Consider the following 15,869-nt stretch of genomic DNA (forward strand, 5'->3'; position numbering starts at 1 on the left):
CTAGCCTCCACTTTGCAATGGCATGATTAACAGAACAATCAAACACAATGCATATAGACAGATATAAACTAGCTAATAGCGAGGACTGAACAAGTAGGCCTTGGGTTTGTGAAGGACCTATTATACTACATATAGAGTCAGATCTTTGGTAAGGATGGAGGAACTGGCTATAGGGACAACAGGGACTGACACCGTGGCTGGAGTGAAAGATCAGATTGTGGTTTTTGAGACTGAAATCAGGTCTAGGAGCTGGAAAGTCTGTCTAGTATAGTAGCTGGGAGTAGGGTGCTTCGATGACAGCTGTGAGTAGAGGCTGTTCATCTGGGAAAGCAGATGACAGCTGGACAAGTTTCTGTTGGTTGGGGAGGGCGAGAGCTTCCTAAAGCCAGCTGTTACTCCTGAATACTACTGCAAACTAACCTAAAATGGAAACTCACTTAGATGGTCAGAATTCAAAATCCAGTGCTAGGTTATCGGTAGACACAGAAGTACTCTGGAGACATGCTGGACCTAGTAGACCTTTTTCAATGCAGATTTTGGTTTTAGGCCTTCATCAGGAGTAGTCATGCTGGTTGCCACCCAAAGAATGTGGGTAGCTGGGTTCTACTATGGGCCTGTCAACAGGATTGCTTAAGACCTTTTAGATGCCTCCAACTACTAACAAGATGCCCTCCAACTAACAATGTGCTACATTGTAAAGCAATTTACATTCACCCATTCACACACCGATGGCAAAGGCAACCATGCAAGGCACCAACCTGCCCATCAAATGTAAAGAAGAGCTATAGATCGATGACACACTTCCCCAAAAAACAACTCTGAATTTACACAATTCATCTTTCATGCTTCAAGAGACTACAAGCTGTAAACACTTGCAGACGCACCTCATGCACAGCTGCAGTAGCTACTGCACCACTTACAGATATCGAGGTCTACTTTATGTAGAAGGTGCATAATATAGCACCCTTATCCAAGGCGCTTTATAATAGTTGTGCATTACATTCACCCATTCACACACACATTCACACACCAATGGTGGAGGAAACCATGCAAGGCACCAACCTGCTCATCAGGAGCAATTAGGGGTTCAGCGTCTTGCTCAAGGACACTTTGACAGACACTAAACTCTGGGAGCCCGGGATTGAACTGGGAACCTTCCGGTTCAAAAGCTGCCGCTCTACCTCCTGAGCCACTGTGTAAGCAATGTAGATGATTTTTACAATTTGATTGGTTATATCAGATGGGAAGGACTTGGGAAGTTAAAGGGCCACTTCACCTCTGAGACAACCCTATCTTATTTTATTGTTGTTTGGGACACGATCAACACAATTTTTGAGATATTTTAGTATTTCAGCATGTACTAGTGATGCATTCTACTGGGTTCATAGAACAGAAAAAACACGGTTTACAAGAATCTATATGAAAAACTCCCATAATTTCTTTTTGCTACATATTACCTGCTTATTGTAAGTCGCTTTGGATTAAATGCGTCTGCTAAATGCCTAAAATCAAAATGTAAATTGTCCAAGATTTAGGTTGTATTAAACTAATCTGTAACACTATGTGTGATAACAGTAGAGAGGAAGCAGCAGTGAGGAGCCCTTACATTCCGACCGCTGACATCAGCTCTTTACAGTACAATGTGTGAAATGGTTTTCGTCTTACACTACACTTCACCCTAATACACAGACACGAGAGCAGGTTTGCCGTAGGGTCCCTGGTCTGAACCCACCTGTGTCCAACTCCAAACCTGGGGAAAGTGAACCCAACCACGAATTCTTAAAGTCATCATTAACAACGTGCCCTTTGCTCTCACCAATCCTCCCCTCGACATGTGTCTGTCCTTGCCCTTGCTTGTCCTCCCTGATTCATAGAACCACTCCGCATGCACAACACATTTAGTGAAAGGCTGTTCAATCCAACAGTCCAGTCATCAGCCCACTACTGGCCTCTACCCAGCAAGCTTTTCTTCTCCAAGGACAAGGACCTTGACAGGAGTGCCCTGGCCACCCTAGCAACCGTGGGCTTTTACTCGTCGTGGCCCTCTATACACTTAAAACACATTGCATTTTCCCCATAAGAAGCCATAGGAAACAAAATGGCAACTCCCCTATTGAACTGGAACTCAGTTCATAAAAATCCACATTCAATTGGGCACACACATTTCTTTATTACATTTTTCAGTCATAGAAAAATGTTTTGCTTTAAATCCACGTTTCAGAAAATGATTGTACTCAAGGCCAAGTTTGTCTTTTCTTGCCTAAACCAATGAAATTGTTTCAACACTGTAAAATCCTCAGTGTCAACTCCATTTAGGCATATTTGTACACTTTATTTCAGTGTTAAATTAACACTGTGGATTTAGCTGTGTCTGAATTCTGCTGCATTTCAAAATGAGTGGGAAAAACGTTAATCAAAATCGACCAAAAAATAAAACTCAACCTAAAACCTGCGTTCATCCATTTGTAACTCAGAGTCTACAAAGGAAATGGCCATTACAGGTCCTGTTTTTTTTTTACTCAGGATCAGTGAACATCTGCTGATAAACATGCAATCAATTACAGGCTCTTATGCCTCAGCAGGATATGATCAACATAATAATAAGTCCATTAACTGGTAATGTTTCTCGCTCATACGGTGGTTGTTGCTGCCACTGACAAGGTTAATTCATACTTATGTTGAAAATATTGATAAGAACAAGAAGCACATTTTAATATAAATGTTATTATGAACCACTCTATTTCATACGCCGTTGTACAACGGTGTCGTGCACATATTGTGAAAATGCTTTTGTTTGACACTGTACTGTGATCAAGTAGGGTGTCAATTTAATTTACAAAAGAGACACAAAAAGTCACAATATGGAAATAAGAGGTTTCTGCCCGACAGCAACGATAACCTGTGTCCAGTGACACTTGTTGAAAGGACATAAACGAAGCCGGGGGAGGGAGAGATGCGGTACAGCTTGGCGGGACTGTTGGCTGTTATGGCGATCCGCCCAGTGGTGCCAAAAGCATCTGGCCATCCACGATGGCAACATCTGGGGGCCTGTTCCCTCATTCATACCTCCACACCACAGCCATATGGGAACACCCATATGGCAACGCTTACAGAACGCATAGATAGAGAACAAGTGGAGAAAGGTTTATGGGAGCCGAGGTGGGGGATCACTGTATATTGGAATTTGTGTAAAACGGGAGTGAAATCAAGCGTGGATATTTGTGAGAGTGAGTGAGTGAGTGAGTGAGTGAGTGAGTGAGTGAGTGAGAGTGTGCATGCATGTGTGTGTGTGTGTGTGTGTGTGTGTGTGTGTGTGTGGTGTAAGAGTATGTGTTCGTGCGTGCGTGCGTGCAACATGCGTACAACATGTCACAAAGCCTTTCATCAATTCATTGCAGTGAGCAATCTGTGAAAGCTTCCGACATTGGAAACCAACGTAAATATTATACAAGCACATGCAGTGACAGTGTCAATGGCATGACTAGAGCGTTGTGGGAAAGACGTGATGGAAGAACTTGGTGAAACATGGCTGGCAAGTGACGTCCTTGGCTTAATGAAAACAGTAACCATTGCAGTAAAAAAAAAGAAAGCTGATAATATAGGCTACTATGTAAAGGTTGAAATTTGAAGGAGATGCAAAGCCGAAACATGCTCAGCCTTGTATGTTTATAGATGATGTCACGTACAAAAACGAGCAGATCTAAATTACTTGAGCCTACACAGCACACAATGCGGTATAAGCTTGTAGATCTATCTTGTAGATAAATCACTTGTCTGTCCTCACTAGTTTCTGTTCCTTTTGGTAAGCTACACATCTGAGGGGTGGAGAAGGTCAATGATAGTTTAGGAAAACATAAATGCAGGAACAGCGCAGTGCATCCATGTATGTCAGAAGGAAGGGGTTATATATCAATTATATCAAAACGTGTGTGCTGATGGGTGCCCGCTGGCCTGGTGGTCAAGGCACATACCACATACAAGGCTGTGATCTGCTGGCGTCAGCGGTTCGATTCCCGATCCGGACAACCTTTGCCACACGTCATTCCCCATCTCTCTCCCCATTTCCTGTCAGTCTACCATCCTATCAAATAAAGGCATAAAAAGCCCAAAAACAAATCTTAAAAAATAAAATAAAAGATTAAATAAAAAAACGTGTGTGCTGATCTGTAGACAAATAAATCTGTCTGGGATTGTAATATCTTATTTTCCTGGTTTTAAAGACTGCATTACAGTAAACTGATCAAATGATCCGAACCTACCTGATAATTTCAGCTGTTCTAACTTCTATTATTTTACTTTTTTATTAAATAATTATGCATTACTGATGATTATTTATCAAACATCTCATTGAGTAAATATTTAGTGAAAAGCACCAATAGCCCTCCCCACAAATAATGATATTTGATTTTGGTAATATTGCAATTAGTGCTGGGTGATGTGGACAAAATCAAATATCACAATATTCTTTCGATAACGCAATACTCCTCTGGTCTTACAACAGGTACTTATAGGATACATATACAGTACTAGGTGTATATGTAAGTATTGTTGTTGTTTATTGATCTCTCTCCCATTCTTCCCCTTTGCCGCCCTCCTTCTTCCCTTTCTCTTGGAAATACAAAATGATGGAGCTTGCACAAAAACTAATTTGACTCCGACATTCTACACTACAGTTTACAGTTTAGGCCTTTAGCAGAATCCAAAGTGACTTACAATAAGCAGATAATACATCACTACATCTACAGCTGCAAACCTGTGATGTGACAAACAGTAGATTCTGATCCGATTCAGGATTCTAAATCACTATACAAAGTAAATGTGGATATGATGACCAGCTAGAACAGTCTAATTACACAAATGCTACCAATTTATACTGTAAATGCAAGCCTTTAAGAACAGGAAAAGATAATAGTTCAGAATGTGAATATTAATAATGGTGATATGTAGACAATATTATGGGTGCAGTAATTAATTACTCTTTGATTATAACAATTTAGTTACAAAAAAGGATTAAAAAGAAACAGCAAATAGCATATCTACAGGCATTTTGATCTTGTAGTTCAGTTATTTTCTGTATTTTTGCACAACGCCATTGTTCTTAAATTGTTATTCAGACTTTGTGATTTAGTCGATTATAAAAATATTTTTATATATAAAAACTAGGAATTTAAACAAACTACCGGATTATTCCACAAACTAGTCCATAGAATAATCTCAAAGGAAATTATGGATAGTTGCAGCCCTCAGCGATAGCTAGAACCTTCGTATCACAATATTGATATTGCACGGATATATCGCCCTGCTCTGTCAGATTAGAGACACTTAACCCATTTAGGCCTAGAAATGATTGAATGCTTTAACCAGTGAAAAATAGCAGATATACAAGCTCACAGCGCGGCACCGAGTGCCGCGCTGCGAGCTTGTAGATCTGCTATTTTTGAAAAAGTCGTGAAAATGTGTGCAAATCTTTGAATATATGTATTTTTTAAAGCGAACGTTTGTAACTCAAATTTTGCTTCTGGGTTGTCCCTAGAACTAAATATTTTGAAATGGGGGTCCGTGGCCAAATAAATATAATTTTGGGGGTCCTTCACATGAAAAGGTTTGAGCACCACTGACATAGTAGTCTCTCAAGAACAGACTAACTGAGCTCCAGTTAAGTGAAAAGGACCTTTTCTTTGACGATGGCTGGCCAGATTGCCGACTTAGAAACATAGGTTTTTTCAAAAAAATCTTAGAAGGATTCAAAAGACACTTATAGAATCGGGTCAAAATTCTAATTTTCACGATTTTTCCAAAAATAGCAGATCTACAAGCTTGCAGCGCGGCACTCTGTGCCGCGCTGTGAGCTTGTATATCTGCTATTTTTCAATAGTTAAAGCATAAAATAATGAAACGCAAAATGTGTACCCGTTCTAAATGGGTTAACCAATAGAAATGCGCAACCTGAGTGGAGTGGGCTCTTCTGCCAGGAAGTGGCAGAGGAATGGGGGAACAAGCAGAGCGGAATGAGGAGGATGCCTATGGTCACACTCTGCATCTGGGACTGTCTCCCAAGGTAAACAATGTTCAGAGAGCCATCTGGTAGGGAAACGAGGGGTGGGTGGAGGGACGAGGTTGTGACGAGCACAAGCATATGGAAAAGCAGATTTTTCCTCTCCCTGCAGCAGTTGGGGAAGGCGAACGTCTGGATGCACTGTGTCCACGCTTGACTGTGCTGCACTCGGCAACCACCACCTGGCCCTCCCTTGCTCACCCACCCAGCGTGGACAGCAGTAGCACTGTGGAGCCTCTGTCCCCAGGGCAGAGCAGAGCCTTGTGACGCTCGCGCACACACACGTGCCGTGCCGTACGCCCAAATACTCGCGAATGCTCCACTGCCTGTCCTTTTTCACACATGCCATTCAGGAAGAAATAGGAATTGGGAATTGTGTTGTTGTTGAAACTTAAAAAAATAAATACCAGTCACACAAGTAATAAGCAGAGGAAATTCTGTGCAATGTCCAATTTGTATTGGTTTTACATTTTTAATGTTGTCTTAACAAAAGCCCACACCAGACAAAGTCTATTACAGTGGGACTCAGTCAGACAACCCCATACCTATGACATTACTATTAGGTTTGTGAAGAAATAATCAAGTAAAAAAAAAAATATATATATGAGCGAATTATCATACTCAAACAAAGGTATCAGTTAATAAGATATTGTGGACTGTCGCTAGGCAACCGCCTCACAGGTGAGCCCCACAGCACACTGGGTCAGTGGAGAGGGAGGAGAGCTGGCTCTCAGAGACAACACCCAGCCCTGGGGCAGGTAATAGAAGGGCGTTACCTGCCGAATTACCTGTTCAATCAGCTTAATCTGAGCACAGCTGCGTGGCTCAGGGCTGGGCCCTTTAGGGAAACAAAGGAGCCTTCTCTCTCTCAGTCTGCACTGGCTCACTGTACTGGCGGTCGGGCTGACGGCGGTAAGAATGCCTTAGATATTAAGCTACACTCCACACGTTCTGCTCCTAATTGTAATACAGAGGAATGCAATACTAACACAGCGTGTCTATTTTCCACCAGGCAATATAGGAGACGCTGAGTCTGGTGAATGGAGAGCCGCACGATGGCGAGTGCGAGGGTTTTGGAATTGTACCTGTAAACATCTCGTACTCTATGCGCACTGCCCGTGAGTGTGACGGCTTTGAAACTGTGCCTTGAAACATATCTGAACTACGAAACACATGCAAGTATCACTAAGCGAGGGCTCTGGAATTGTACCTGTCAACATCTAGTACTCTATGCGCACTGCCCGTGAGTGTGACGGCTTTGAAACTGTACTTTGAATCATATCTGAACCCCAGAACACTCGCAAGTTATCATTGTGCCCCGGGCCGGGGATACCTTTAGTTGTACGTTATACATTGAGTTATGTTGACTAGCTCTGACTAATATGAGCAACTGTTTCTTTGAACAAGTGATGCCTAAGTTATTCTGAAGACATTTAAGAAAACGCTATACTTTGTGTTGTAAAAGTACTTGCTTTATCGGAGCGAGGCTCTGCTGCTGTTAATTTACCCTTGTGTGTTATAAATAAAAGTGCCCAAAAGTGGCTTAAACTGTCCATTTGTCTGGTGTTGGTTGAGTTTTGAATCTGGGACCCCACATTTGGTGGAGAATCGGGTTTCGAACCTCACCAGCGACACACAATGGAACATGCACAGGCGCTTACGGCGCTGTTAAAAAGCCAGGCTGAGTTACAGACAGCCGTGCATGAGCTCATACGTAAAATGAATAGGGACACAGCAGCAGCGCGAGCCCCAGCCGAAATACTCACTAAATTTGTCCCCGCTGACGATGATATCGAAGCTTATTTGGAATTGTTTGAGCGCACAGCTACTCAGGAACGGTGGCCTCAGGCTGAGTGGGCCGCGGTGCTGGCTCCGTTCTTGACTGGCGAGGCGCAGCGGGCTTGCCGCGACCTCTCAACAGCAGACGCTCGAGATTTTAATAAGTTAAAAGCAGCAATATTAGCAAGTTATGGTTATAGTATCCCGGCCCGGGCACAGCGGTACCACAATTGGATGTATAGATCTGACGGGCCGCCCCGTGCCCAGCTGGCCTCCCTGCTTCGTCTGACGACTGGCTGGCTGACCAGCCCGGGGGATCCCCCCGCTGTGGAGAGACTCGTAATCGACCGCTGTATCAGAGCATTGCCGCCAGACGCCCGACAATACGCATCTAGAGTGAGCCCCGGTTCGTTGGAAGAGCTGATAGCTTTACTGGAAAATCATCATGTGAGCACTGAGATGATGAGGCGGGAGGAGCGCGCCGGCCGAGAGAGACAGCGGCGGCCAAACGCTCCCCGTTCGCCACCACGTCCCCGGAGCGCGCCGCCGGAGAGAAGCGGACGAACTCCCCCTACCCAGCGGCGGTGTTACGTCTGCGGCCAGCCGGATCACCTGTCCTGGTCCTGTCCGGAGGTGAGGAGGGACGCGTCCATGCCCAGTGCGTCCGCCTCGGAGGCGCCCCGGCCGTGTCTGCACTCCGGCACGGGAAGACGACGGCACGCCGAGGTACCGGTGCGCATCCGAGGCGTGGACACCCACGCCCTGTTAGACTCGGGCAGCGCTGTCACACTAGTTCACCCTGACCTGGCGGGGAAGGTGGGCGACGTCACCGTTCCCGTAACCTGCGTCCACGGCGATCTCCGCTTCTACCCCGTCACACAGATCAAAGTGCTCTCGCCGAGGGGAGACCTGCTCGTGACGGCTGGTGTGGTTCCCAACCTCCCTGTCCCACTACTCATCGGCTCTGACTGCCCGCTCTACGATCAGTACTGGCCGCCGAGACGAAACCTCGAGGGGCGAAGACGACGCCGTCCCCGCCACAGCCAGCCGAGAACCACCTACCGCGCCTGCCCCGTGTTCGGCCCGAGCGACGAGGCCCACGACGACAGCACCTCCGCGGAGGAAGGAAGAGGGGAGGAGGAGGCGCTCGAGAGGGAGAGCGAGAGAAGTGAAGACGGGTTGGCAACCAGTGGAGCGCGGACCCGGCGGGGACGCCGTGCGGCCGTAGAGGACAGCGTGACGCCGGAGGGAGATGAAGTCCCCGGGTTTTCGGCATTGGAGCCGGACCGTGGGCCGAGGAGCGGGAAGTACGCCGCCGACCAATGGGCGGACCCGAACCTGAACCTAGCCAGACAGCGTGTGGTGGCCATAGATGGCAAAAAGTGTGAGGGGGTGAGTGAATACACGTTTCCTTGCTTTATAGTGAAAAATGACCTATTGTACAGGCTAACTAAAGACAGGGCAGGTGACACTCTAGAACAATTGTTGGTCCCTAAGTCTTATGTGTCACGGGTACTGTATTTAGCTCACACTCACCAACTGGGGGCTCATTTGGCAGTAGAAAAGACTTCCGAACGTATTTTGGCCCGGTTTTACTGGCCCGGCATAAAGCGGGCAGTAGAAGATTTTTGTAAAAGCTGCCCAGATTGCCAGAAAACGGCCCCACGGCCCTACTATAGGAACCCCCTTGTACCTCTACCCATTATTGAAATCCCATTCTCACGTATCGCCATGGATATAGTGGGGCCCCTACCAAAATCTGGCCGAGGCCACAAGTACTTACTTGTAATTATCGACTATGCCACTAGGTATCCCGAGGCCATTCCACTGCGGGCAGCTACAGCCAAGGCCATAGCACACGAACTAGTCATGCTGTTTAGCCGGGTGGGAATTGCCAGTGAAATTTTGACTGATCAAGGCACCTGTTTTATGTCGACAGTTTTGTCGAAGTTATATCAGTGGCTTAAAGTTAAACGTATTCGTACGTCAGTCTTTCACCCTCAGACTGATGGCCTCTGTGAACGCTTTAACGCAACATTAAAGAAAATGCTAAAGAAAGTAATTGACAAAGATGGGAAAGATTGGGACCAATTAATTCCATATGTACTGTTTGCCATCCGAGAGGTTCCCCAGTCCTCCACGGGCTTCTCCCCCTTTGAACTGTTGTATGGGAGGAGTCCCCGTGGACTACTAGACATTGCAAAAGAAACTTGGGAGAGCCAACAGCCCGCCCACCGAAATGTAATTGAACACGTAGACGTTCTGCAGGCCCGGGCCAGGAAAGTGTGGCCCATAGTCAAAGAGCATATGCAGCAAGCCCAGCGGGAGCAAGCTCGCACCTATAACCGAGGAGCCACCATTAGAGAATTCAAAGTGGGCGAGAAAGTTTTGGTCCTAGTGCCCACCTCTGAATGTAAATTTTTGGCAAAATGGCACGGCCCCTACGAGGTGTTGGAGAAAGTGGGTCCTGTGAACTACTGTGTGAGCCAGCCGGGCCGCCGGAAACGGAAACAGATTTACCATGTGAACCTTTTGAAGAAATGGCATGTGGCGGAGCCTCTGCCGTCCTCTGTCCTATTAACGTCCAGTTCTCCCCAGTCTTTCCCCGAAGTGCCCATAGGAGAGGACCTAGCCCCGGCCCAGAAGCAGGACGTAAAAGAAGTGCTGAGTCGGGCCCGTGACGTTTTCTCCGCCCTGCCCGGACGGACCCCGGTCATTCGCCATGACATCATAACTACACCCGGGAGGGTGGTCCGGCAGCGACCATATCGCATTCCAGAAGCCAGGCGTAAAGCCATCAAGGAGGAAGTGGAGATGATGTTGGAGCTCGGAGTGATCGAAGAATCTCGAAGCCCATGGTCCAGCCCTATCGTCATCGTCCCGAAGCCAGATGGGTCTCTACGCTTCTGTAATGACTTCCGAAAGCTGAATGAAGTCTCCGCCTTCGACGCATACCCCATGCCACGAGTAGACGAGCTGATCGAACAACTGGGGCCGGCGCGGTACGTGAGCACCCTCGACCTCACGAAGGGGTACTGGCAGGTACCCCTGACGGAGAGGGCCAAGGAGAAGACGGCCTTCTCCACCCCGGAGGGGCTCTACCAGTACACAGTCCTACCTTTCGGAGTCCATGGGGCCCCCGCCACCTTTCAACGGCTGATGGACTGCGTGTTGAGACCCCACCGGGACTACGCAGCCGCCTACCTAGACGACATCGTGATCCACAGTTCCAGCTGGGACCTGCACCTCCACCACCTGGAAGCTGTCCTAGGGGCCCTTCGGAAGGCTGGGCTCACGGCCAACGCCAAGAAGTGTCGCGTCGGCCTCACCGAGACTAACTACCTCGGCTTCACGATCGGTCGGGGGTGCGTGAAACCCCAGGAGAGGAAAGTGGAAAAAATAAGGAACTGGCCCCGCCCTGTCACCCAGAAACAGGTGAAGTCATATTTAGGTTTGTTGTCATATTACCAAAAGTTTATTAAAGGTTATGCTACTGTTGCAGCCCCCCTATACGACCTGACGCGCCAGTCTCTACCCCGGCTGGTCAGGTGGACGCCTGAGACGGAAACAGCTTTCCAAACGCTGAAAGACGCCCTGTGTGAAGAACCTGTGTTGGTGGCACCAGACTTCGGAAAGCCCTTCCTACTCCACACCGACGCCTCCAATACCGGGTTGGGAGCCGTGCTCGCCCAGGTGGTGGATGGAGAGGAGCACCCCGTCCTATATGCCAGCCGGAAGCTGCTGAAGCATGAGAGGAACTATGCCGTCGTGGAGAAAGAAGCTCTGGCCGTGAAGTGGGCCATACATCACCTGAGATATTACCTGTGGGGCCGCACCTTCACCCTCATCACGGACCATGCGCCCCTGAAGTGGATGTCTCGTAACAAGGATAGGAACAGCCGAGTGACGCGCTGGTTCCTGGAGCTCCAAGATTATCATTTCCATGTGGAACACAGACCCGGGAAACAAATCCCCCATGTCGACGCCCTTTCGAGATTGTATGAGGATGAGAAGAGTGAAGCTCCCGGTAGCAACGGCGAGCTTAGGGGGAGGATGTGTGGACTGTCGCTAGGCAACCGCCTCACAGGTGAGCCCCACAGCACACTGGGTCAGTGGAGAGGGAGGAGAGCTGGCTCTCAGAGACAACACCCAGCCCTGGGGCAGGTAATAGAAGGGCGTTACCTGCCGAATTACCTGTTCAATCAGCTTAATCTGAGCACAGCTGCGTGGCTCAGGGCTGGGCCCTTTAGGGAAACAAAGGAGCCTTCTCTCTCTCAGTCTGCACTGGCTCACTGTACTGGCGGTCGGGCTGACGGCGGTAAGAATGCCTTAGATATTAAGCTACACTCCACACGTTCTGCTCCTAATTGTAATACAGAGGAATGCAATACTAACACAGCGTGTCTATTTTCCACCAGGCAATATAGGAGACGCTGAGTCTGGTGAATGGAGAGCCGCACGATGGCGAGTGCGAGGGTTTTGGAATTGTACCTGTAAACATCTCGTACTCTATGCGCACTGCCCGTGAGTGTGACGGCTTTGAAACTGTGCCTTGAAACATATCTGAACTACGAAACACATGCAAGTATCACTAAGCGAGGGCTCTGGAATTGTACCTGTCAACATCTAGTACTCTATGCGCACTGCCCGTGAGTGTGACGGCTTTGAAACTGTACTTTGAATCATATCTGAACCCCAGAACACTCGCAAGTTATCATTGTGCCCCGGGCCGGGGATACCTTTAGTTGTACGTTATACATTGAGTTATGTTGACTAGCTCTGACTAATATGAGCAACTGTTTCTTTGAACAAGTGATGCCTAAGTTATTCTGAAGACATTTAAGAAAACGCTATACTTTGTGTTGTAAAAGTACTTGCTTTATCGGAGCGAGGCTCTGCTGCTGTTAATTTACCCTTGTGTGTTATAAATAAAAGTGCCCAAAAGTGGCTTAAACTGTCCATTTGTCTGGTGTTGGTTGAGTTTTGAATCTGGGACCCCACAATATCTACAAGCTCACAACACGGCATTGTGTTGTAAGCTTGTAGATGCCAATTATATTATATTATTATTATACACACACACACACACATACACACACACACACACTCTTTATTATTCAATTTTCAATTCAAAACATTTATCGATATCTCTAAGATAGTTGCTGGCAGCCCTAATCCTACAAGGATCATGAATTATGAACAACAAGGTGTTCATTATAATCTGGTCGGACAGGCATATCCACATTGTATGGCCAGTTGCTTTCATGTCCCCATGTTCATTTACAGTGCAGCAGTGTGGACAGCCAAGGCCAAGGCCCCTCATGCAGCAAAGAACGGCCAGTCAAGAGGAAGACCAAGCAACACCAAATGTCTTATTAATTTGTTAATTTGTTGTGACTGCGGGGCATGAAAAGCCTGTTTCTTTGCCATCTGAGACCAAGAGACTGAAGCAGCATATCACACACACACACACACACACACACACACACACACACACACACACACACACACACACACACACACACACACACACACACACACACACACACACACACACACACACACACACACACACACACACACACACACACACACACACACACACACACACACACACGCTGCCCACTATGTGGCCTACTTCCGTGTGCGGTGGTGGGAATAAAGATGGAATCACCCTTGATTACCTCCATGAAAGCACCACCAGGGGACAAGCTTCTTGCTGGCTGTTGACTGATAACCAGGCCTAACTAACAGGCAGCTTCACGTGACGTGAACAATAAGCACAAAAACATAGTCTTCTCTAAAGCCTGCGTTATACATGGTTTACGCGTCCCAGCTCAACATGATGTGACCTTGTAGAGCTGCTATTTTCGGTGCGCAACACCAGTCTTCCAAACGCAGCACCAAGAGACATTACCATACAGCCATTACAACAACAATGTATATCCAAGGCTGCTCAAAAAAAATGTATATGCATGTATGGTATGAAAGGGCTGAAGGTCATGGATAAGCATCATATATACGTGCATGTGGGTATAGTTCCTTGTGTGTTGTCTTCCTAGTGTATTCCCCTCATTGGTGTATGTGTGATTGAGATGATGAGTTGCTGATTGACTACCAGCTGAGTGCCAGTGGATGGTTACTAGATGGACCCTGCTGGTGATTGGCTCCTGTGACCAGGCTGTGGACTATAAACCTGGCTGTCACCTGTCCACAGGTGTCTTTCTCCTGTCCAGCCTCCAACCACACCAGTCCTCTGTTTGCCAAAATCTTAGCTTTTGCCAGCGTTAACTCACTTACTGCCAATTTAAAATGCCCCTCGAGTGGCACTAGTGCCAGAAGCCTCCATAGACTCCCATGTAATTTATAGTGCACAGATCATGCACGCCCATGCACAGATCATGCACCATGTTTGTGCAGGCTGTTCACAGCTTTCAAACAAAAAAAAAAGATTGGAAATCCGTTCAGGCATTCATGATTTATCAGCCATAATGTTTTCTTCAGATGTAAACAAAAATGGCTGCCATGTTTTAAAGATGGGGTTGTATGGGGGGTGGAACATGCAAAATCGCGATTGAAATCATGTTTACTAGATTTAATTGGGTCCCAAAAAAAAAAAAAAAAATGGCACTGTATGAGTTAACGTGGGTTAGTTTACCGACCTGTAGGGGTGGGTGGCCTTTCTTGTGTTTGTTATCAGTTTGTTCCCCATTTTTAGTTTACTGTGATTTTCTGCCGTACTTTTTATTTCTGTTTTATCTATTAGTTTGGTCACTAAGGTCCACAGAATGAGAGGCCTGCTCTGCCGGAAACATCGCGAAAAAAAGTTATGGCCATTTGTATATTCACTGTCCCATTGACTCCACTAGAAATATTAAAAAAATAAAAAACATCTGCTTTAATTAGCATGTGAGGGGTCAAATTAGGGGTTCTTCATGATTCTGAATCCATTGCAAGCATTTGTTTTGCATAACAAACATTGCTTGGGTTACTTTTCGGCAGCCCAAAACTGTGAAAAGTGGAAAAAAAGTGATGACTCATCACTTTTGACTGTTTTGGAGGGTTGATATCTTGCCCAAGGAATGTTTTTTATGCAAAACAAATGCTTGCAATGGATTCAGAATCACGAAGAATCCTTAATTTGACCCCTTACATGCTAATTAAAGCAGACTTTTTTTCTTGTTTTAATATTTCTAGTGGAGGCAATGGGACAGTGAATATACAAATGGCCATAACTTTTTTTCGCGATGTTTCCGGCAGAGCAGGCCTCTCATTCTGTGGACCTTAATGACCAACCTAATAGATAAAACTGAAATAAAAAGTACGGCAGAAAATCACAGGTACCCCTCTTTTCTTTGAGCTTTTGGCCATGTGGGTCCTCGACTAATTTGCCTATGTTTGCAACTTCTATAATAAATAAATCATTGTATTTTGGATTTGAAACTGATGTCACAACAATAAGAAAACAAAAGGATAAACAGTCATGAATTATAATAACTAACTGTATATCTAAGAATAAGAATCAAATGTTTTGCCACATCACAGTTTACAGGTGTAAAAAGAGCATAAAGTTTGTTTTTAGTGCAGACTTCAGAAGTCTTACCTTGATGGAAAACTAAAGACTTCTTTTAATTCACTTTTCAAAACCTATTATAATGAACAGCCAGTAAGGATAGGGCAGGAACACACTCCATCCTAGGGTCAATCAAAACACAAAAAAAGTATCTGGGCTGATGTTGATAAATGGTCTGTCATTTCTATAGCGTCTTTATCCAAAGCCCTTTACAATGTGTTCCATTCACACACCAACAACGTTAGCAAACTTGCAAGGCACCAACTTGCTCAAGGACACTTTTTGGTTTTTGAAACTGGTGTTGACTTGGCCGTGTTTTTGGACTGAAAACAAGGAGGGGTTCCATTTTTTTCCCCTTTTTTTGTGTTACACCTGGTTAGGCCAGGTCGTAACATTAAAGCAAAAGGACAGACAGTTGTACATTTTTGTTACCTGTAAATCTATCACAGCCACTCATACTTC

The 15,869-nt window shown here is 46.1% G+C and overlaps 1 protein-coding gene across 1 annotated transcript in view; it reads right to left on the reverse strand.

Annotated features, from left to right (window-relative positions):
* usp45 (ubiquitin specific peptidase 45) overlaps window positions 1-15,869 on the reverse strand; it is a 64,491-nt gene that overhangs the window by 34,862 nt on the left and 13,760 nt on the right. The window lies entirely within an intron of this gene.

The sequence above is a fragment of the Nannobrachium achirus genome (genome assembly GCF_963921795.1).
Source record: "Nannobrachium achirus genome assembly, chromosome: 2".
Classification (NCBI taxonomy): Eukaryota; Metazoa; Chordata; class Actinopteri; order Myctophiformes; family Myctophidae; genus Nannobrachium; species Nannobrachium achirus.